The 22,258-nt window shown below is 47.1% G+C and overlaps 1 protein-coding gene across 1 annotated transcript in view; it reads left to right on the top strand.

Annotated features, from left to right (window-relative positions):
- The first annotated feature begins 5,124 nt into the window (after positions 1-5,124).
- Positions 5,125-22,258, top strand: part of ARHGEF19 (Rho guanine nucleotide exchange factor 19) — a 368,972-nt gene continuing 351,838 nt past the window's right edge. Inside the window, exon 1 of the mRNA XM_078642838.1 lies at positions 5,125-5,520. The gene's annotated coding sequence lies outside the window, so the exon portion shown is untranslated. The remainder of the gene's footprint in view (positions 5,521-22,258) is intronic.

The raw sequence follows: 22,258 nt of genomic DNA, 5'->3' as shown, positions 1-22,258 counted from the left end.
ACGACATGCGTGGTAAAGGCATATGCATTGTAAACAAATGCGTGGAAACGGCTGTGTGTGGTAACAGTGCATGCGGTGTGACGCATGCATGGTAAAGGTACTGCATGACTACAGTTGCGTTTTAATGGCTATTTCCCCTAAAAGGAACCCCAGTCACAGTTGTTCCCAGGTCTACACATCAATCCGCCTGTCAACCCACTCTGTCCCAACTCGACACAGGTTGGGGTGGGCCTCAACGTAAGATAAAAGAAGTTCTAAAATGTGTGTGCAAGTGAGAGCGTATGTGTGCATGTGTTTGACTGTGAGGGCATGCATATGAAAGTGTGTGTACGCGTGTGTCTGCTATGTGTGTGTCTGTCTGTTCCTGCTCTAAGCAGGTCATGTGTTTGAGTATGTATGTGTGAGTGAGGGTGGTTCTGGCTCCTAGCATATTGGATGCTCTCATCATCCTTTGTTTGCCATTATGCATTCTTAGGACAAAATACTGGCCCTGACATGTTGACAGTAATTCTTAGGATTTAGGGGTTGAGGAACAGCCAAGAGAAACTGTTGGTAATTGCTGGCTTTTGTGGAAGCCATCTATGACATGATTGCGGCCTCAGAAGCCAAACTGCTGGCCCTGTCATGTTGGTGGTACTTTTTAGCATGCTGGGGCCATCCAAAACAAATTGATGAATTATCGCAGGTGAATCTACAAGATCTGTGGGGGGAGTCAGTTTTAGTTGGCACTCCAAGAGAGTACTGGAATATTTGCTGAGCGCTCTTTCAGATGTCTTTAATTTTTAGAAAAATATATGTGAAAATAATTGCACTGTTTGACCCCATTATTTTCCAAATTTTCAACCTGAGTCTTCCTCCCTGAATTCCTTGGTGTCAGTTGAGATCCCTCACAGTTTGCAATAGAGAACAGGTGTTACGCCTCACCACTTTCAGATATCACCAGCCGCAGCTCTTGAAGAGGGAGATGTTGGGACTTAAACACTTCTATTCATTTTTAGGTCGAAGTCTATCAGACAGTGCTTCTGTCTGGTTTGCTAAAGACATCATGGGGACATTTGAAAAGCTTCTCAGGGAATGCAATCCGCCCATTGCTTACCATTGGTTTTGCGGTTTGTAACTCACATTTGCTTGCTTTCTATGTACTGGCTTAATTTATGTTATGCTGTCAAGCTTGCGTTTATTCCTTCCGTGGCCCATACCCTATTAAATGTGTTCTTCCACCAGTTCTCGATTTCTGTAACAATGACTTTCAATCCTGTTCTTATGTTGCATTTGCTGTGCATTCAGAGACAGAGGTCAAATGTCAGACGCTGTCTTCTGGAGGAGCTTGGTGTTTACTTTTCTTTCTCTCAGATCAAAGTTAGAGGATTTATGTGACAACCATGCTGGCTACTGGGGGTGTGCTGAAGAAGGCTGCACAGTTCTATTTTTTTCTAGCACACAAGAAAATGTAAATATTTGTAAATGAACTATGCAGATATTTCAGAATATATCTGAATTAGGAAAGCACAAATTATGCACGTTTGTAGAGATTCTGAAAAGTGGTAGAAACACATATTTTAATACGATCAAAACAAATCAATGCACTAGGTGATGGCATTTCCACACATTATCGTTTGTGCGCTGTATAGTTTTAGCAGTAAAACTTTTCGTTTGTGCAAATGTAATGGCCATTTCAATAGGAAGATGTGATGTCTGTATTGGCAGTATGCTATCACACCATGCATACTGCACTTTACCCCACTCCATTCTACTTTGCACTACCGCATGCCACTGCACTCTAAACTGCACCACTCCACACTACGTCGTTCTACAATGTCATTGCACTCTACTCTGCCCACTCGACTATTTGCCACTTCACTTATACCTGTCTATTCTATTCTGCACCACTCTAATCTATGTCAATGCACTCTTCCTAAAGCTACTCTACTATGCACCAGTGCACACTTTGCCATTACTCTACACCACTCCAGTCTAGGCCACTCCACTCTACTCTGCACCACTCCGCTCTACGCCACTCCACTCCATGCCACTCTACTCTGCAAAACTGCATTCTGTGCCACTGCCCTATGCGCCAATGCACTCTACTCTGTACCTCTCCACTCTATGCCAGTGCACGCCATGCCACTCTAATCAACTCTGCACTACTACACTCTAAGCCACTTTACTCTACGCCACTGCACTCTATGCCACTGCACTCTACCCTGCACCACTCCACCCTACTCTGAAACAATCTACTCTACATCACTGCACTCTGCGTCACGCCCTTCTGCCCACTTCACTGCACTCTATTCCACTGCAATCTATGCTGCACCACTCTACTCTAAAACATTGCACTCTAAGCCAATGCAGTCTGCCCTGCTTTTCTCAAAACCAATACATTCTAAGCCACTGCACTCTACCCGAATCTACTCTGCACCACTGTACTTTACGCTGGTATATTCTACTCTGCAACACTACACCACTGCACTCAAGGCCAGAGCACTCAACACCATTGTACTCTACGTCACTGCACACTACTCCGCTCTATTCTACTCTGCACTACTGCACTCTATGCCACTCTACTCTGCACCACGCTACGCTACTGCACTCTACACTATTATACTTTACGTCATTGAACTCTATGCCACTCTATTCTATTCTGCACCACTGCTCTCTACAACACTTTACTCTGCACCACTCTACTCTACGTCACTGCAATCAACACCAATGCACTCTATGCCACTCTAAACCACTCTAAACCACTGCACTCTATGCTACGTTCCTCTGTGCCACTGCACCTAATACCATTGCACTCTACTCTGCACCACTCTACTTTAAGCCACTCTACTGCACTCTACACCAATGCACTCATCGCCACTACACTGTATGCCACTGCGCTGTACGCCACTGCACTCCACACTACTAAAATCAACTGTGCATCACTGCACTCTATGCCACTTCACTTTATGCCTCATTACACTACTCTGCACCACTCTACTCTATGCCTTTACACTCTACCCCCTCTACTATGCACCACTACACTCTTCGCCACTGCACTCTACACCACTCAAGTTAAGGCTATTCCACTCCACTCTACGCCACTCTACTCTGCCCACTATGCTACTGCACTCTACTCTGTAACACTCTACTCTACGCCATTATACTTTACGCCACTACTCTATGACAGTTCACTCTTTCCTGCACCACTCCCCTCTACGTCCACTTCACTCTACTCTGAAACAATATACTCTATGCCACGGCACTCTATGCCACTTTACTCTACTCTGCGCCACTTCACTCTATGCCACTGCCCTCTACATCACTGCACTCTAAGCCAATTCACACTACACCATTTTACTGAAAACGAATGCACTCTTCGCCAGTGCACTCTATGCCAATATACTATGCACTACGCTACTTTACATCACTTCACTCTGGGCCACTCTGCGGCACTCCACTCTACTCTACGATACTCCACTCTGTGACGCTCTTCTCCATTAAACTCTACTCTATTCTATGCCAGTCCAATCTACAACACTCTACTCCACTCTGTGCCACTCTACGACACTACTCAACTCTAGGACGCTCTACGCAACTCTCTCTACACCACTCCATGCCACTTCACTCCATTCTATTCTACGACACTACTCCACTCCACACCACGCTACTCTACAACACTCTACGCAACACCCTCTATGCCACTCTACTTTCCTCTATAAAACTCTACTCCACACTCAGCGCTTCCACTCTAGGACAGTCTACTCCCTCCACACAACTCCACAACACTCTACGCCCCTCCACTCTATGTCACTCCATGACACTCCACTTCACACCACTCCACACCCCTCAACTCTACTCTACACCATTCTATGCCACTCAACACAACTCTCTACACCACTCCACCCTACTTCACTTTATGATACTCCACTCCACACCACTGTTGTTTATCCCATTAACTTTTAGCCATGCTGATCAGCAGCCACTCTGGTGTACAGCATGGCTGAAACATTGGCTTTGCCAATAGCTCTTGCATGGGCGAGGCCTATCAACTTTTTCCAATACTTTTCTAGGTACTCTGACTTCTTGGTGGGCGGAGGTGTCAGTGTTTGAGTTTGAGGAAAACTGCTCCTCATGATGCGGAAGCCCATGGGTTAGGGTGACCAGAATTGTAAAGCGAAAAACCGGGACATTTCACAAAAATAGAAGAAGGACTACAATTTTACTTCAAGCGAAGAGAGCGCTCATCAGCAGAGAATTACAGAACAGGCAGTAAGAACATACATAAAATGTTATTTTTAAGCCCAGTAGCTTGCCTGGTAATGAAATTGCTTTCTTGAAACAACTGCTAACTATCCCTGCTTTGTAAAACATAAAAAACACCTCCCACCGTTTTCAGTCGACCGTCTCTAAAAACGGGGACATGAGCTAAATTTCTTGAAATTTGCTGGGACAGCTGGTTAAAAACAGGGACCGTCCTGGCAAAACGGGGACAACTGGTCACCCTACCATGGGTGGCACTCACCAAGGTTAAGGCTACCAGCAGGACCTTATCCCCGGGTCAATCACTCAATCTGTTGTAGTGCTGCCCCTATGCACTGGTACGAAACATGCTTGCTGCTTTCTTTATGAGTACTGGGACCCAGGGTGGCAAATGCAACGCCAGGGGTACCAAGGGGCACGTGCAGCCGCAGGTGCCCAGGCTGACGTCCATGAATACGTATTGGAAGAAGATCTCTGGGTACCGGAATATTTGCAGGTTTTACTTCCAAGAATGTCAGGAGCACAGAGGTTTTGATAACAAATTCTGCGTTTTCATCCCTCGCATGCTACAAACACAGGCCTCTCCAGTAGACCCCCCTAAGTCCCCCCCCCCCCACCAAGGCCTGCACGCAGTTCCCCTCTCACTACCAAGTTGTGTACACAGCGTCTGCTTGCCACTTGCCGGCCCCGCAGAACCTGTTTTCCCATTTTCCCCACAGAGAACACTTCTCCCTGGATGGAGAGAAAGGAGGGTGGAGGGGGAGGGGGTGAGGGGAAGGACTTAGGGAGAAGTGAGCATGACAAGTTGGCGCACTCCTGCGAGCGCTTTCAGCCTGCTTCCCGGTGTACACCGGGTTCCCCGGCCGTCCTTCCCGTGAACAACTACACACCACGCACTGCCCACCGATTTTACTCTTAATATGCAGTTTTGCTTTGGGCAACGCGGCAGGTGAGGGGCGGAAGGGTGGAGGGGGGAGCGGAGAGGGAGTGTGAAAAGAAGACACATGATCAGAGAAAATTAAAAAGACAGCTCGGGGGAGGGGCAGCAGTGGAGCCCGGCAGAGTTGGAAGCGCCTCCTTTGTTCCGCTGTGAGGCACTTTGTGCTCCGGGTCTTTGCGGGCCGCGGGGGCTTCCAGGCCTCAGGGGTGCAGGCGGGAGACACTTGTGGAAGGAAGGAACCCTGGCGCAGACACCCCCACGCTGCAGGATTGAGCATGGAGCTGGAGGCTGCTGGAGGGGAGCCTGAGAAAGGAGCCTGGAGCGATACGACCAGTGAGGTGAGTGTGACCCCCCCCCCCCCCGCCAACCAACATGCCTGCACCCCCCACCCCCCAACAGTGCCGTGGTGACGGAGGGTAGGGGGATGGGCGCTGCCCTCCACCTTACTTGCTTTATCTCTCATCTAGACTTTCGATCATCAAGTTTCTTTCTTTTACTTATACCGAGATAAAACTTTACATAATTTCAGTTTGTTCGTTGTTTCTTCATAGAGCCCATAATCCGCTTTTATTTTACTTGATTACTTTCTGATTGTTTTCTGTCGCTGTTTTGGTTAGTTTTTTATTGTTCAGTCCCCTCTTTCTTTTTTGTTTCACTTTGATTTGGTTGAAACTTGACTTCTTAATTTTTTTAATTTTTTCCACTTGTTAGGTTCTGCTCTTTTTGTCTGTCCTCTTGTCTCACCCCCCTCTCTCTCTGTTTGCTCGTTCTTTTTCGTCCTGACACTTTGTCTTGGTCAGTTTAGTATTTTTTTCTGTCTGTGCCCCCTACCTCTCTCCCCGATGCACTCCCAGGTCCCACCCATCTCTAGCTGCTCTTAGTTCTCGCTGCCTCTTCTCACCTAATTTCCTTCCCATCTTTCTTTCTCACCCTGCCTGTCTCAATTCCCATAGGTCTCTTCAATGCCTCTTACAGTGTCCTCCCTTTTCACCATCTTTCTAGCAGGTCTCCCACACTTGCGCTTCACCATGAGACTCTTTACCACTTTTTCATATCCATTCTCCCCCACTTTCCACCTACTTTGACTCCTTTCTCCCTTCACCTTTTACTCTCTCCCCACTCACTACCTCTGTTTGTCTGAGCTTTCTGATGCAATTCACTGAGTTTACCCTTTCAAGTCCCAAGTTTTGTCCTGTTGCTTTTTTTAGTTTTTTGGACATTCCATCTGTACATTGTGTTGATTCTTCTGTACTAAGCAGTGTTGTGCTACCCTTTACTATGCTTTATACGTCGTCAGATTATCACCATGCTATATGTTGCTATGTTGTGCCTTGCTAGGCCACGCTGTGCTGTACTACGATTTGCTTCGCTACACTGCAGTTTGAGAGGCTTTGCTGTGGGATTCGGTCATTTGCTAATCTCAACTATGCTTTGCCATGTCAAACTACGCTATGTTACATACCATATTTTGGTTTGCTGTACAATGCAATGCCATACTTTGCTATGCTTTTCCATAACATGATGTGCTTTCTTATGCTATTTCATCATATTCAATGTTAGTAGTATGCTGTGTTCCTGCTTTGATATTCTATAACACGTGATGCTTTGCTATTCCATAATAGGTTGTGGTTTGCAATGCTATAGCATAAGCAATCCTACGCTCAGCTTTGCTACACAGTTCTATAATAATTTATTCTTTATGTTATGCGATGATTACCGTGTGTGCCATATTGTGCAATAAATTGGCCTGTTTTGACATACTATACTATAGCATTATAATAACCCACTGCCAAGGGCTGTTGTGGTTGTTAGAGGCCTTTTTTGCGAAATATTGGCCAGAGCCGCAAGCGAGTGCCTATGAAGAGGAAGGTTGCTTCTAACATCTGGTATAGCCGAGGCAGAAGCGGTGTAAGACCCAACCAGAGGGGTGGGCATTAAATATTAAAAATTAAAAATTGAGAATAATAAATATAAGTATTGAAATGGTGGACCAGAATGCCATTAATGGACAGATGAACTTTTATGGCTATAATATTCGTACAATCTTAGGTGCTAGTATAGGCCACGAGTTGTGCTTCTCGGATTTTCTAAACTCCGTCTCCGAAGTTTATTATCTAGCACTGAAGAATTCAAAGTGTTTTGATTTAGGGCCCTGTCTGCCATTGACATGGCCTCTTGGCGCTGACAGATGTTGTGGTCAGAAGTGTGTTGACTGCTTGAAACAGTTTTCTTTACTTGGAGAGCTGTTTAAGGGGGTTTGGGTTTGTGATCTTGATCAACCCCAGTTTTGAGTGCTTTCCTGCCACTCTGTCAATGTCTTCCTGTCCCAGCATGAGAGAGTCCCTATCATCTGTGTAAGAGTCGCCTTTGGTCCATGTCAGAGTAGGCCTTGTCCTAGGGCCTTAGTTTCCTTAGTATCACTGTCAGTCCCTATAATCCGTGTAAGAGTCACCTGTGGCCCGGTGACAGAGTATCCCTGATCCTAGGGTTCCAGAATTCCTCAATACCAATGTCAGTCCCTATCATCCGTGTAAGAGTCACCCGTGGCCTGGTGTCAGAGTAGCCCTTGTCCTGGAGGGTCTCAGTTTCCTCAGTACCAATGTCAATGTCCCTTACTCCAGTGGTAGGGTTCCCATTGATGAAGTGTAAATGGTTCCTATCCAAGGGCCACTCTCTTCTGGTCCAGTAGGCCAAAACCAGTCCCCCCCCCCAACCGAGAGTGTATGTCCCTTGCCCCAGTGTCCTCGTTTACCCTGTCCCAGCGTCAGTCTCTTCGGCCCATCCCAGTGTCGCTACCCCAGTCTTAAAATTCTGTCCCAGTGTTACACTCCACTGCTGTGAGTGGTGACATTGTCCCAGTGTCAGACTCCCTTGCCTCACTGGTGTGCCAGTTTCCAGTGATCAGCAGGTCAGGCCCGGCTCTCCCAGGTAAGTGTTTCCCTGGATCAGACTTACTGTTCCTATGTCCCAGTGTAAGAGTCTCTCTGCCCCTCTTTCCATGTTGCCCGTGTATCTCAGAATAGTGGGGTGACTCTAGTATTTGATTGGTGGCCACGGAAGCCCAAAAGATGTGTAAGAAGACGTAATGCTGCAGTACATTCCATAGCTGTTATACTACATTTACATTAGTTAGATTTATACGCTTTCCACTCTCCAGAGAAGACATCAGGTAAGGAAATCTTTATTATCCAACACATAACAAGCCATACCCAATAATAAAACCAGAAAAGCATCATGTACATTTCAGTCAGAGACACACAAACATAAGTTCAAATTTTTGTTAAAAAGTATAATTTGTCAAAACCAACACCTACTTCTAAACATTAAAAACAAGCTTTGGCAACGCCAGGACCTCTCGGGGGAACAGCGTTTACAATTCTGATTCCCCAACTCATGGCTTTACAACACAGTCGTTACAACAACTGCGTTGTTACCACGCATGCCATTACATCGCAAGTCGTTTCCGCGACTTGCTGTAGGGGGTGTGCAACACCAGGGAATATGTTGTATTTTAAATCCAACACCGTCCCTGCTGTTGCACAAACTGGAGTAGGAAGAGTAATTAATACTATTCCTAAGTCCAGCGCAATGCGGTCATTGTAATGACCGCGTTGTAAAGCCATGCGTTGTGAATGTATGCGTTGAAACGTCATACATTCAAGTCTCGCCTATTCGAAAGGTGTTGGGTTTGCCAATGTCTTTTAGCCATGCAGTGTGACTGTGCAGATGGCTAAAAGAAAAGTTAGAAAAAAGCAAAGTTAGAAAACAAGCATTATGATTCGCCCAGTGCTGGCAGCGTCATAGTATTTTTTTAGGTCGAGCGTAGCGAAGGACCTTTTGTCGGCGTGTTCGGGGGAATGTGAGACAGCGTTCAGGCACGAGCCTCGCTGTCTCAGATTCCTCCTCGATGGCACGCACGGCGCCGTGCACATCCCCTGCCTCGCATTTGCAGCCTCTCTGAATCACACACAGTCACGCATGCGCACACACATTCCCCCGCGCACACACACACCCCCCTCCCCACCCAGGCATACACACACACACAGGCAGACAGGCACGCACACACACACACGCACGCACCCCCCCACCACTCACGGGGCTCACGCGCACACACACGCGCACACACACAGACACACATATCCCCCCCCTCCACTCACTGTGCTCTTTTGTCGCGTCGCCTCGCTGAGCTCCTTTTCTCCGGCGCATCTCCACACGTGGGGCACTTCTCTGGATCTTCACGCTACCGCGGGGCTCTCCCTCCATGATGGGAGCCCCGCATCAACGAGCAACACCAGCCTCTTCCGGCTGCGTCACAGGCCCCGCCCATGTCACGGGCAAGGATGCCTGACTTCCTGGTTTTAAAATGCAGACTACTTTTATAAAAAAGAAAGCCAGAACAGACTTGTTTTTCTCCTGCGTTCTCGGTTCATATTTAACAGAGACGCCAGACGGGGCCAATCTCTAACCGGATTGCGAAACACCCAGGCGCTTCTGCATCACAGGTAAATGCTTCCGTCTGTCCCAATCCCCCCTCATTTTTTTCTCAATGGTTTGGTTCTTGTACTTTTTTTTTTTTTCGGTCGTGTATGCAAGATTCCTTATTAGGAGGGCAGACAAAGGGGTTAAATATCAAACCGTTTGTGATTTTGTAACAGTAGCAGCCGAAGGCTTTGGTTGACCGTTTTCGGTAATGGTGATGTTGTTTGAGAAGCAGCTAAAATAGTATCAATATATAGAAAGCGATCATCATTCTGCGGCAGCGCGGGTACACCTGCATCCAATTCCCCTTCTCTGTAGAATAAAAAATCGAAGACCCACAGATTGATCCTTTTTCTTTACCTTTAGATTCCATTTCATGATGCTGTTTTAAACGTCTGGTGCCAAAACCAGTCGAGTACGTGGCACAAGCTTGCGCACTATCTATCCATCACTAACAAAGAGCAGTCTCCGCATTAAGCAGTTTGTATAAGCCTCTCGCTGTTTCTTGGGTATATCGGATTCAAATCTTTGGCCACGTACTATATATCCCACTGAGTTGTTTAATATGGATTTGTACTTATTGAGTTTGTTCTCGTGCCCCATGTATTTTTTCTCTTTTGCATATCCTGAATGCTTGACAGAGCGCCTTAATGTTTTGTCTATAAATAGCCCATGCGTTAGTTGGTGTTCATATAAAAACAAGCATTTGCAATGCAATAGGTCTCGCATTTACTCGAATTTGAGCTATTGGCATTGTAAATGACAATGCCTTTTATTTACGTTTTGCGTTTAAAAATATAAATAAAAGGAATTGTCATTTAAAATACTATTAGCTTAAACTCTCGCAAATGCGAGACCTATTGCATTGCAAATGCTTGTTTCTTATAGCAGGTGGGGATGGGCAGCATGGACAACAGGAGTAGGGTGGGGATGGGCACCATGGACACCAGGGCGGAGGGTGTAAAGGTGGAAGCCGTAAACAAGGCAATATATATGGCATCTTGGAGATTTTGTTTTTCTTATGTTGGCTGGGGAGGGGGGCACATGGACAACAGGAGAGTGGGAGATGGGAGGGAAGAAGCAACACTGACAACTGGAGAATGGGGAGGGGGGAAGAAGCAATACGGACAGGGGAGGGTAAGCAGCAACACAGACAAGGGTGGGAGGGGAGGGGAAGAAGCAGCAGAAACAATGGTTGAAGGGTGGGAGGTGAAGAAGCAACGGGGGTAGCATAAAGAGCAACACGGATGGGAAGCATAAAGAAACAAGCATTTGCAATGCAATAGGTCTCGCATTAGGAAAGTGTGAGCTATTGCTATTGTAAATGACACATTTTTTACTATGTGTTGGCTTTGAAAATATATAAATTAATAGCATTGTTATTCACAAAGCCAATAGCTTACACTTTCCCTAATGCGAGTCCTATTGGCTATGGCAATGCTTGTTGGTAGCAAGCAAGGACAGTGCTGTTGTGGTGCTGAGTGATGATGTGGTTGGGCTGAGTGATGTGGTGGTGTATTAGACTGATGTAGTGGTGTATTAGAGTGATGTGGTGGTGTCCCAGAGTGATGTGGTGGTGTCCCCGAGTGATGTGGTGGTGTTCCCGAGTGATGTGGTGGTGTCCCCGAGTGATGTGGTGGTGTTCCTAGAGTGATGTGGTGGTGTTCCCAGAGTGATGTGGTGATGTCCCCGAGTGATGTGGTGGTGCCCCTGAGTGGTGCCTCTGAGTGATGTGGTGGTGTCCCCGAGTGATGATGTGGTTGGGCTGAGTGATGTGGTGGTGTATTAGACTGATGTAGTGGTGTATTAGAGTACTGTGGTGGTGTCCCAGAGTGATGTGGTGGTGTCCCCAAGTGATGTGGTGGTGTTCCCTAGTGATGTGGTGGTGTCCCCGAGTGATGTGGTGGTGTTCCTAGAGTGATGTGGTGGTGTTCCCAGAGTGATGTGGTGATGTCCCCGAGTGATGTGGTGGTGCCCCTGAGTGGTGCCCCTGAGTGATGTGGTGGTGTCCCCGAGTGATGTGGTGGTGTCCCCGAGTGATGTGGTGGTGTTCCTAGAGTGATGTGGTGGTGTTCCCAGAGTGATGTGGTGATGTCCCCGAGTGATGTGGTGGTGTCCCCGAGTGATTTGGTGGTGTTCCTAGAGTGATGTGGTGGTGTTCCCAGAGTGATGTGGTGATGTCCCCGAGTGATGTGTTGGTGCCCCTGAGTGGTGCCCCTGAGTGATGTGGTGGTGTCGCCGAGTGATGTGGTGGTGTCCCCAAGTGATGTGGTGGTGTCCCCCAGTGATGTGGTGGTGTCCCCGAGTGATGTGATGGTGTTCCTAGAGTGATGTGGTGGTGTTCCCAGAGTGATGTGGTGATGTCCCCGAGTGATGTGGTGGTGCCCCTGAGTGATGTGGTGGTGCCCCTGAGTGATGTTGTGGTGCCCCTGAGTGATGTGGTGGTGTCCCCGAGTGATGTGGTGGTGTCCCCGAGTGATGTAGTGTTGTCCCCGAGTGATGTGGTGGTGTCCCCGAGTGATGTGGTGGTGTCCCTGAGTGATGTGCTGGTGCCCCCGAGTGGTGCCCCTGAGCGATGTGGTGGTGCCCCTGAGTATGTGGTGGTGTCCCCGAGTGATGTGGTGGTGTCCCCGAGTGATGTGGTGGTGTTCCTGAGTGATGGAGGGTGGATTTGGAGGGTATTGTTGGAGGGTATAGTTGGAGGGTGGAGTTGGAGGGTGGATTTTGAGGGTGGAGTTGGAGGGTGGAGAGAGTTGGAGTATGAGGGTTGAGTTGAAGTATGAGGGTGGAGTTGGAGGGTGGAGTTGGAGTATGAGAGTGGAGTTGGGGGTGGAGTTGGAGGGTGGAGTTAGAGTTGGAGGGTGAGGGTGGAGTTTGAGGGTGGATTTGGAGGGTGGAGTTCGAGGGTGGAGTTGGATTTGGAGGGTGGATTTGGAGGGTGGAGTTGGAGTATGAGGGTGGAGTTGGAGTATGAGGGTGGAGTTGGAGGGTGGATTTGGAGGGTGGAGTTGGAGGGTGGAGTTGGAGGGTGGAGTTGGAGGGTGGATTTCGAGGGTGGATTTGGAGGGTGGAGTTGGAGGGTGGGGGTGGAGTTGGAGGGTGGAGTTGGAGTTGGAGGGTGGAATTGGAGGGTTGAGTTGGAGGGTTGTGTTGGAGGGTGGAGTTGGAGGGCGGAGTTGGAGTTGGAGGGTGTGCAAGGAGTAACAGAAAGAGCGTGGGTGCGAGAGCGAGAAAGAGACGTAGAGAGAGGGGTAGGAAGAGAATGAGAGAGAACTACAGGGGAGGAATGGAGATAAAGAGAGAAAGGAGTAATAGAAAGAGCGTGGGTGCGAGAGCGAGATAGAGACGTGGGGAGAGGAGCTTTTAGTGAGGGGCAAAAGGCCCACTGGTGAGCTTTAGCTAATACATGGTGAGTGTAGGGTTAAAAGAACAAGATAGCGGGCCGGGGAGTGCATTCCTTTCAAGTCTGATGCGAGAGGGGAGGAGGGGGGGCGGGGGAGCGGCAGCCTCTGAAGTCTGATGGGGGGGCGGGGAGCAAATGGTGAGGCACATGCACTAGCCATAATCCGCATTCCAAGCCCTCTGGCATCAAAGGAAAGGTGGGAGGAAACGAGCATATGGGGTGTGAGCGATAACGAAAGTAAGAGAGGGAGCAGGAAGTGAGGCAGAGCACGCGCTGGTGAAAGCAGTCCAGATGCCTGCTTCGCGCTTCGTTTTGGTTAGAGTGCAGTGGCCTTTGGGAAGTTATAAGTGTTTAGCGATGCCAGGAGGCTGTGTGTGTGTGTGGGGGGGGGGCTACTGTTGTGCTAGTTATTTACAGACCTCTGCCTGGTGAAGAGTGAGGACCCCCCTGTTTACAGTCTTCTGCTTGGGACGGAGTAGAAGGGCAGACGTATGCGAAAGGAAGCTGGGGAGATTGCATGAAGACAGAGTTAGGTGGGGTGAGGGGGCATAGAGAGGGTTAGGGGGTGAAGAAATGGTGGGTGAGGAGATGGTAGAAAGGAAAAGGGAGAACACGGAATGAGCAGAAAGTTGGGACACGGATACAACCATTGTGGTGAGAAAAAAAAAAAAAACGAGAAACACACAAACCCGAGGAGGCGCACAAGAGGCAGGAGGAATAGAGGGAGAAGAGACTGAAACGGATCAGAGAAGACAATTGAGCAGAAAATGGGAGGAAGAGTGTGACTGAGTGACATCATGTGCACTCGCCTAGGTGCCTTGAAGCCAGCAACAGTGCAGTGCTTGGTGACTAGCGGTCTCCTTGATGGCTGCAGTGCGTTTGTAAGGTAGTAGTGCACACTGTGACTGAGTAGCTGCTACTGCACAGTGTACTTGGTTACTGCCTCTAGGCACGGTCTAGTGAGTGTTGTGGCTTCCACTGCACACTGTGGTGGTGACGCTTTGTGCAGCGCCAAGAGTGCAGCTGTCATTACCTCAAGGGGCTGTCCATACCTTGAGGCTTGTGTGAGGGTGCTACGAAGGCTGCCTGCCATACAGTACATGACTGTCACTGATAGCGCGAAGAGAGGGTTAGTTGAGGTGAGGGGCGAAGAGAGGGTTAGTGGGTGAAGAGAGGGTTTAATCAGGGGACGGTAGAGCAGAAAAGGGAGAACATGCAAGTAACAGAAAGGTGGGACACGGATACAAGCACTGTGGAGAGAGAGAGAAACAAGAATACAAGTTAAGCAAAGCCTGGCGAAAGACGCAGCCGCCATGATTACAGATAAAGCGTTGCTAAAAGGAGGGACACGGATACAACCACTTGAAGTCTTTGAAGTCTGTTGCGGCGGGCTGGGGAGCGGCATCCTTGAAGTCTGATGCGAGGCACAGACAAATGGGGAGGGAGTGGGTGTGCTAACTGGTGAGTTTAATGCGTGTGGCAACAGAGGGAGAGCGCGGCACGCGCAGGAAGTGTCTGGGAGCAAATGGAAGCCCTTAAAAAAATGCGCGTGGTTGTGGCAGCTGTTAACAATGCGTGTGATTGTGTCCACATGAACTGTACGTGATCCGCAGTTGGTAGGGATTTTGAACTGCCTACTATATACTCGCCTATCTATCCCTGCGGGATAGAATAGTCGAGACCTAAAAAATAGTACCTGAATCACAGCAAGCAGTAGATGGCCAGCAAAATAACACTAATCAAAGTAAAGCGCTGGCCAATAAAGAAGTAGCCAATAAGAGTGACAAGAAAGCCAACGAATGGTTGCAATGGGTGGGCTCCAAGCCCCTTATAGTACACAATACGCATCAAAGCGACTGTGCATGTGCTGTCAGCAGACAAGACCATAAAACTGGCAGCTTCCAGAATATGCACCTTGAGTTGCAAGCTCAAGGCGCATATTCAGGCCATGGCTTACAAGCAAGATCAACACATTTGTCACCAGAGCCCAAACAATCTTAGATTCTTCTGTCAAGGTTTACGTGAGACCATTATCACATTTACAAATCCCCATCTTTAGGTTACTATCCAGGGGTTACATATCTGATGTTTTGTGCAAGTTATTGATATGTTAATAAACAAGATAAAAGCACATGGTGGTATAAGTTTAGGCCTTTATTCTCAGCTGTGCAGAGTGGTATTTTCGCAGGTTTTCTGGAGATTTACTGCAATAAACAATTACAGGGTTTACTGGATGCAGAATTGCCCCTGTTCTATTTCCCTGCTTTTCAGCTCCTATTTTCCACCAGTTGGAAAGGGCCCAGAATAAAGGAAAAACATGCTGGAAAAAGTCCCATTAATTCTGAAAGGCACATGTTACCCCCCATTCTAGTCCTCAAATTCATGCCAGTAAATTGGGTGGTGAACCCATCAAAAATCAATAACAATGGGCCTGGTATTTGACTGACTATCGAAATGGAGCTGTTAGTGATAGGACAAAGTTATTCATAGGCTTCCAAGATTCAGTATTGTACAATTATAACAACACGAAATTAAGCACGAACCCTACAAACTTGACAACTGAGCCACAGACTTGGTTCAGTGGTCCTTCAAAAAAACAGCAAAGCTGCTTCACATCTCAAGCATGTTTTATGGGACCGGAACCTTGGTGATAGAATCTGCTTCGTACTAAAGCATTTCTGTAGCACTGTGCTAACCCTTAGCGCGTTCCCAAACCTTTCTTGTTGGTTGGTTAAGGAACTACTCAGTTTGTTGTGCATGGTCGAAAAAGATTATTAGGTGAGGTGCTGTCTTTTAGCAATTAATGTGTTTTGGTGATGTGCGTTAAGCCAGCATATGTTCTCCAGGCTCGTTGCCATTCCATGCACAAGATTCTGTATGATGACACAGCATGGCAAAGAAATATGATAGATAGCTTCGCTGGCTGTGAATACAAACTACTCTGATTAGTAACGGAGCAAGTTGAGTCCTTTTTTTGGGAACAGCTAAGTTTTTGTTGCTTCTCTGAATTCTGCGTGGCTGTTGATGATCGTTATTCCCTTTGGGACAATCTGTACAGAGAAGGAGCTACGGCCCACGCAGGCTTTATGAAAAAGACATGGTCAAGAGTTGGACTCATTCTGGTTTCGAAGTTTCTCCTTTTATTGCATAGTTTGAGTTTAGATTGTGTGAAGATTGATCCAGAGCCATAGATTGCCTGGTGAGCGAAGCAGAGGGCTTTTCAGGAGACTGTTATTGCTTTTGGTTACCAGTGTAGAGCCTTGGGGGTGATATAATGTCATTTCGCTGTACCTAGTGTCTGCCTCTACATATCGGCTTGCAAAAGTTCCATTTGTATTTGCATCTTGCTAACTTGACAGAATTAGACATTGGTGTCTTTCAATTGGTGTAGTTAGCCTCCTTTTGCTAGTCCCCTGTTATATCTGCGTACTGGAAGCCCTCAGAGGTGTGTGACATGCTTTTTTCTGCAGACATTAGACCCTGGCCTGAAGTCAACTTGCTTTGTTGTTAGGGAGATCTTGCGATGTGTACCCTGGTGTTGGTGCCGTCAGTGGTTGACTAATATCTTCTTTTGCTTCAGTCACTATTCCCTTGGTGGTCTACTCTGTGATCTCGCAGGTTACCTACTCCCTGTGGTCTGTAACCTGCTGCTTTGTAGTCACAGAACTCCTCAGATCGCAGGTCTATATTCTGTACAAGAGTGGGTTGTATCCAGTTATCTTTGCAGCCACCAGACTACTAGTGCCAGTGAATATTTGGCTAAATGTGCAGTCATTTGACTATTTTTGTTTGTATCATGTTATTATTGTAGTCATTGTGCCTTCATGAACTCTCTAGTCTGTGGCCTCTGATGTGATTAGGTATCTGCGAAATATATTCAGATATATGTTCAATCACAAGAAGCCTGGGGTCTATTCTCCCCAGTCTTTATAGTCAGTGGACATCTGTACATGGTTATCTCTGCAGATGATACTTCACTATTGCAGCCCTGCGGATCAGCCCAAAGATTCAGTTCTTTGCTTTCTCTGTAGTCATTAGTTTCCTGGAGTATCTACGTCACTATCACAGCAGTGATCTTCTGGGATCTGTACTCTGCTACCCTGGAGGTCTCATGGCCGCAGAAGATCTGTAATTTGCTGCTTTTACACCGAGACTTTGAGGTCACTAATTTGCCTTTATTAGGCTCTGTGGATTTGCAAAAGCATTTTCTTTCGAGCCTTGCTCTTCGTCTAGAAGTTGGTCGAGATGACTGAATTGTGACAGAGCGAGGAGGATTTCTTGATGAAGACGTATTCCAAGGTCTGTGCAGTTGAGGTTGAAAAGAAGCTGCTAGCTTCCTGTTTATCTTTACCATTTCTCCCCTCCTCTCTCAGAAAAGCTTCTAGATCGGGAATCGGAGGTGGTAAGGCACTTCTTTGGTTGGGATTGGTCATCTCTGCCAATATTGCCATCCTGCCCTCCCCAAGGAGACAGAGCCAGATCCGATAAAGTAATGGATTAAAAAGTGATGCCAGAGATTAAATTGATCTGTGTCTTTCTGATTAACAGCCCTGCTGTACTGTCCTCCTCAGTAGCTAACGAGAGGGATTTTAAACACCAAACTACAAATAGTGTTGTATCAAGGGTAGATTGAAGCCCAGAAAGTGAAATTGAGCGAGGTTTATGATCTCTAGAGATACCTCCACCCAATTAATGATAGACTGGATCGAGGCTTTAACCTCCATATCTAGAGCTGTGTGACCTCAAAACCAGGAAGTAAAGATCCCACCCTGAAACAAGCTGAGCAACTGCAACCCAGGAGTCAGAGGAGCCTGCAGTTGCCTGAATCTGCTGTTGGATTCGCGTGACTGATCGTCTTTGAACCCAGCTTATCTGCTACGTGGTTCATCACCAAATTCAAGATCTCATATTTGATTTATTTCCCATTCGTTTTTGGAGGATCCGTCACGTCCATGATTGTTTCAGTGGAGAGCTCCCTCGTAGCATTCTGCCTTCTTCTTATGTTTTAAGGAGGCCATTTTGCCAAAGTAGCCAAAAACAAATGCTGCACAGCTCCGACGGAACTGCCAGGAATATTTTAGGAATAGCATCAGGTGTTAATGTCCTTAACCCCCTACACTCACACATTGAGTGGCCCAGCAGTGGGAGGAGAGCGAGGCTTCCTTTATTCAGCATGGTTGTTCATCTTATGTAATGCTCTTAGGAGTGCGACGAAGGAGACTCATTGCTCATAAGAACCCCATATCCTTGCAGCATCCGTCTGACCCGTACTCAAGGAATTAAGTATTTGTGGAATTGGTCTAACTTTTCTCTTCTTTTACTAAGAAGATACAGCTGCTTCAGAAGGTCGCCATGTTAAAATCAGCCCTTACACAACTTCCGAGTTGGTAAATTTAGATGCAGCCATATTCGGCAATCAGGGATAGTCCCTTTGCATGGTAATAATACACTTGGAATTTCACAACAGGTAGCCTCAAACAGGTAGCCTGTGACGGGAGGAAACCCATGATTACAGTTGCAAAATAACTCCTATTTCTTTGGAGAAAGATACAATAGAAAGTGCCTGAGTTTGCCCTCCAAAGATGAGAGAAGAATTCAAGCTCAAAGTTAAAGGTTGCCAGCTATATGTGTGACTTCCAGGCCTGGGCCGATCCCCTACACAGTCTCTGGAGCCTGTCATACGATTTGCATCAAAGAGTCGCAGTGCGCCATGTTCACACCAATGCAAACCGCAGTTCGATGCAATCTCTGAAGGTGGAGGAGAATGTTAAGCATACTGTACGTGCCATTCTAATGTAATACCAATATAATATTTTACACCAATTAGTCCCAATGGAAAAGAAATCTTAATGCTCAGTGTGTATTTATATCACCTTTGTAGCCAACAGTATGGTTCTGTGGAGAATAGAAGGGCGTAGAAGTCTGAACCAATCAATCAATCAATCAAGGATTTATAAAGCCTGCAGCTAGTCAGGGAGTGTACTGGCACTAAGCTGAAAAGTCAACAGCAGGTGCAAAAGCCAGCCTACTGCTAAGCCGATTGGAACAACCAGGTTTTAAGATTGTGTCTGAGGCGAAATTCATCCATCATTGTCCGTAAGTCCAAAGCACGGGCAGCAAGACAAGAGAAAGATGTACCACTCCGTCTTTTCCTTCTAAATGGAGGAAGAACCACCAGCACAGCACCAGAGGAGCGAAAGGTTCTTGCAGGAGTGAGCCTATTGGCGAGGTGCATAGGGCCAGACTCATAGAATTTTCAATGAGCCAATGTGAGACATTTGAGCCGAATTTTCTCTCTGATAGGCAACCAGTGAAGCTCCTTAAGGTATTGGCGAATGTACGCCTGGTTTGGAATTTTTAATAACAGCTGTGCGGCTACGTTTTGCACCAACTGAAGTCTTTTCAGCAAATAAGCCGGGAGAACGAATTAGAGGGTGTTAGCATAATCGAGACGGGAAGTAATGAGAGAATGAATAACCGTCTTCTGTGCCGGAAGTAAATTAATAACTTTCTTTATTGACTTTAAAATTCCAAAACAAAAGCCGACCATAGCTGCCACTTGAGGGTCGAAAGTAGTCTGATAAACAAACTTGATCATCAAATTTCGCCCTATGGTAGCCAGGCCAGTGGGTGCAAGTATCTACTTATTAGGTCTTGCCTAAAAATAGCTACTGAAGCCTGTTGGAGACCTCGTGTTACCGCGATACCCATGTGTAATACAGAGGAATGATCTTTTGGTCAGCCCCATTCAGGCACTGGCTGTGGCATTTTTTAAAAGGTGCTATTGGTTGGTTGGGCTGCCCTTAACGTGATGGCTCTATATGGAAGATTACATGGGGCTTTAAGTAATCCTCTACTGCAACATGCACACTTTTCTATGGCCTACCTCGTGCTTTTTATGCCCCATACTCCCATCTTGGCAACCTCACAACCCTCTACTGTAATTTGTGGCTGCCCCTTTTTCATGCCGCCAACCATCTGGCACAGACATGCTTGTAATTTTCACTTTGCCAATGCTTTTTTGATTGCTTCACAAGCAATGGCAATGCAAACCACTTCAAATGGCCGCCATCCATGCACCCAAGCACTCGGTGGCCATTTTATAATACATTTTTAAACACCATAGGGAACTTCATACAAGATGGATGCCATGCATGTGTGCATGCACACAGGAGTCATCTTGTAACTGAGTTTCAAAAAATCCTCAGAATCTTTGGGAGGGAGTGGGGTGGAGCAGACCGCAAACCAATTGATTGTGTGTAAAAGGCTGATTTATTGAAACAGGTGCACATAACATGAAACATCTCTGACAACAGCCTTACAAAACTAAAAATCTCACTAATACAACCACAAACCTGACCCGCCCCTAAGATTTCCTTGAACCCACCCCCACCCAGACATTACAATATTACAAGACAATACAAAGCATTGCATTAAACTATAACCCCTTTAATTCTACATTTCACTTAACCAACCTCCCCTGCCTGCCTCTTTACAACTGTTAATCACCCAACATGTCTTACCAAACTTAAAAATAACCTGCCTAACCTTTCCCTGTCGATAACCCAACTTCAACAATGACCAAAAAACCTCTGCCAACCCTGGCAAACTTCCAATAACCTCCGCCAACCAGAAAGTGGGGGAGAAAATATACCCCCCACCTTTCTGCCCCCAAATTGACAGCCAACCTACTCTTCATGCGGAATGCTTCTGGAAGTTCAAATACCTAGACAAAACCTCCCTGATTTCTAATAAATAAAGGTCCCTGCCTATCCTGGATAAATGCACCCAGTCATCTCTAAAAAGAATTCCACTGAATCAAAATGAATGTCCTTGTGACATACTCTCCCAAGGCCCACGCTTCTACAAAACCTGGACATTTCTGTATTTTCCTTCCTTCGAGCCTTGTCAATAGCAAAAGGGTTCAAAGCGCCCCTCCACACTTTACAAGGCACAAACTCTGTCCACAACACATGGCATCCTGACCACTGCTCCTTCAGTAGTGACAAATCCTTTTTCATTGCCCTCATCAAGACAACTCCTTTTTCTCTGCACAAGTCATTTTCACCTAAGTGAATCAACAAAACATCAGGACAACGGCCTCTTACCATCCACCTGTTCAAACAAGTTCTTAATTCCTTCCAAAGCATACCTCCTTTCCCCCTCCATACAATTTTAAACAAACAATCATTAAAACCCAAATGTGTACCAAAATAACTCCGGCACGCCTGGACATGAACCCATTTGACAAAAGTGCCCCACTATCCAGATGGTAAATTCTTCCGCTTGGGGGTCGGCCACCGAACCTGAAACTTCGTCCCGGGTCCAACCCCTGTTGCCTGCTTCAGTTCCCCCCCAATCCGGAAAGAATGCATCCCGCAACGAGCCCCATCCAAACCAATGCTGTGTAAGGCCTTCCTCAAAACCATGCGTAACTGATATTCTGTCACCCTCTGCCCATTTTCGTGTTTAAACACCGTCTCCCCCCGGAATCTCCTGACAAAGATCGCCATTGTTGAGCCCAGTGCAGCGGGCATGTCGTCCTCTGCACTGCCGCTTCTAACTTGACCCCTCTTCCTCGCCCCCTCTGGTCTGTTTTAGATCTGGCCAGCCAAATTTGTATACCCGACTCCAATGGAGTCACATGCTGCCACAGAACCCCCCCTTCCTTTTTGCCCAGAAGTTTAGAGACTCGAAATGCCCCAAAAAACATCCACACCATAAGTGTGGAGAACAAACAGGTCTCAAACCCATCTCTGCAGACTGCCAGAAAAAGCCTCAGGTAACCAGGCTAACGTCTGCCAGGACAGAGGACTCTGCGCCATCTGCTCCCCACTTCTCTCTGTGGCCCACCCCTCAAGAATCCTCCTCCCCAATTCACCTGCCGACGGAGGTTAACTCCCACAGAAGTTTTCCCATGAAGGCAATGCCCGCCATCTTCCTGGCAATGGTAACCCTAGAAAGACCCCTATCAATGAGGTCTAGAATAAACTGAATTACATCTTCAGACCGCCGCCAGACCTCCGCGCGCCGCAGAGCACCTGATGCTAAGAAATCCTTCCAGGCCAGTTTATATGCTGACCACGTGGCTGCCGACAACGAGCCTACCACCAATTGTAGCATCCTACGTTGCCTACGTACCACAGATGAGCGGGCATTGGTTTCGGGGTCCTGTCCACCCCCTTGGCCAGCCC

This window comes from Lissotriton helveticus, chromosome 5_1 (genome assembly GCF_964261635.1).
Source record: "Lissotriton helveticus chromosome 5_1, aLisHel1.1, whole genome shotgun sequence".
NCBI lineage: Eukaryota > Metazoa > Chordata > Amphibia > Caudata > Salamandridae > Lissotriton > Lissotriton helveticus.
This window is presented reverse-complemented; position numbering and strand designations above follow the sequence as displayed.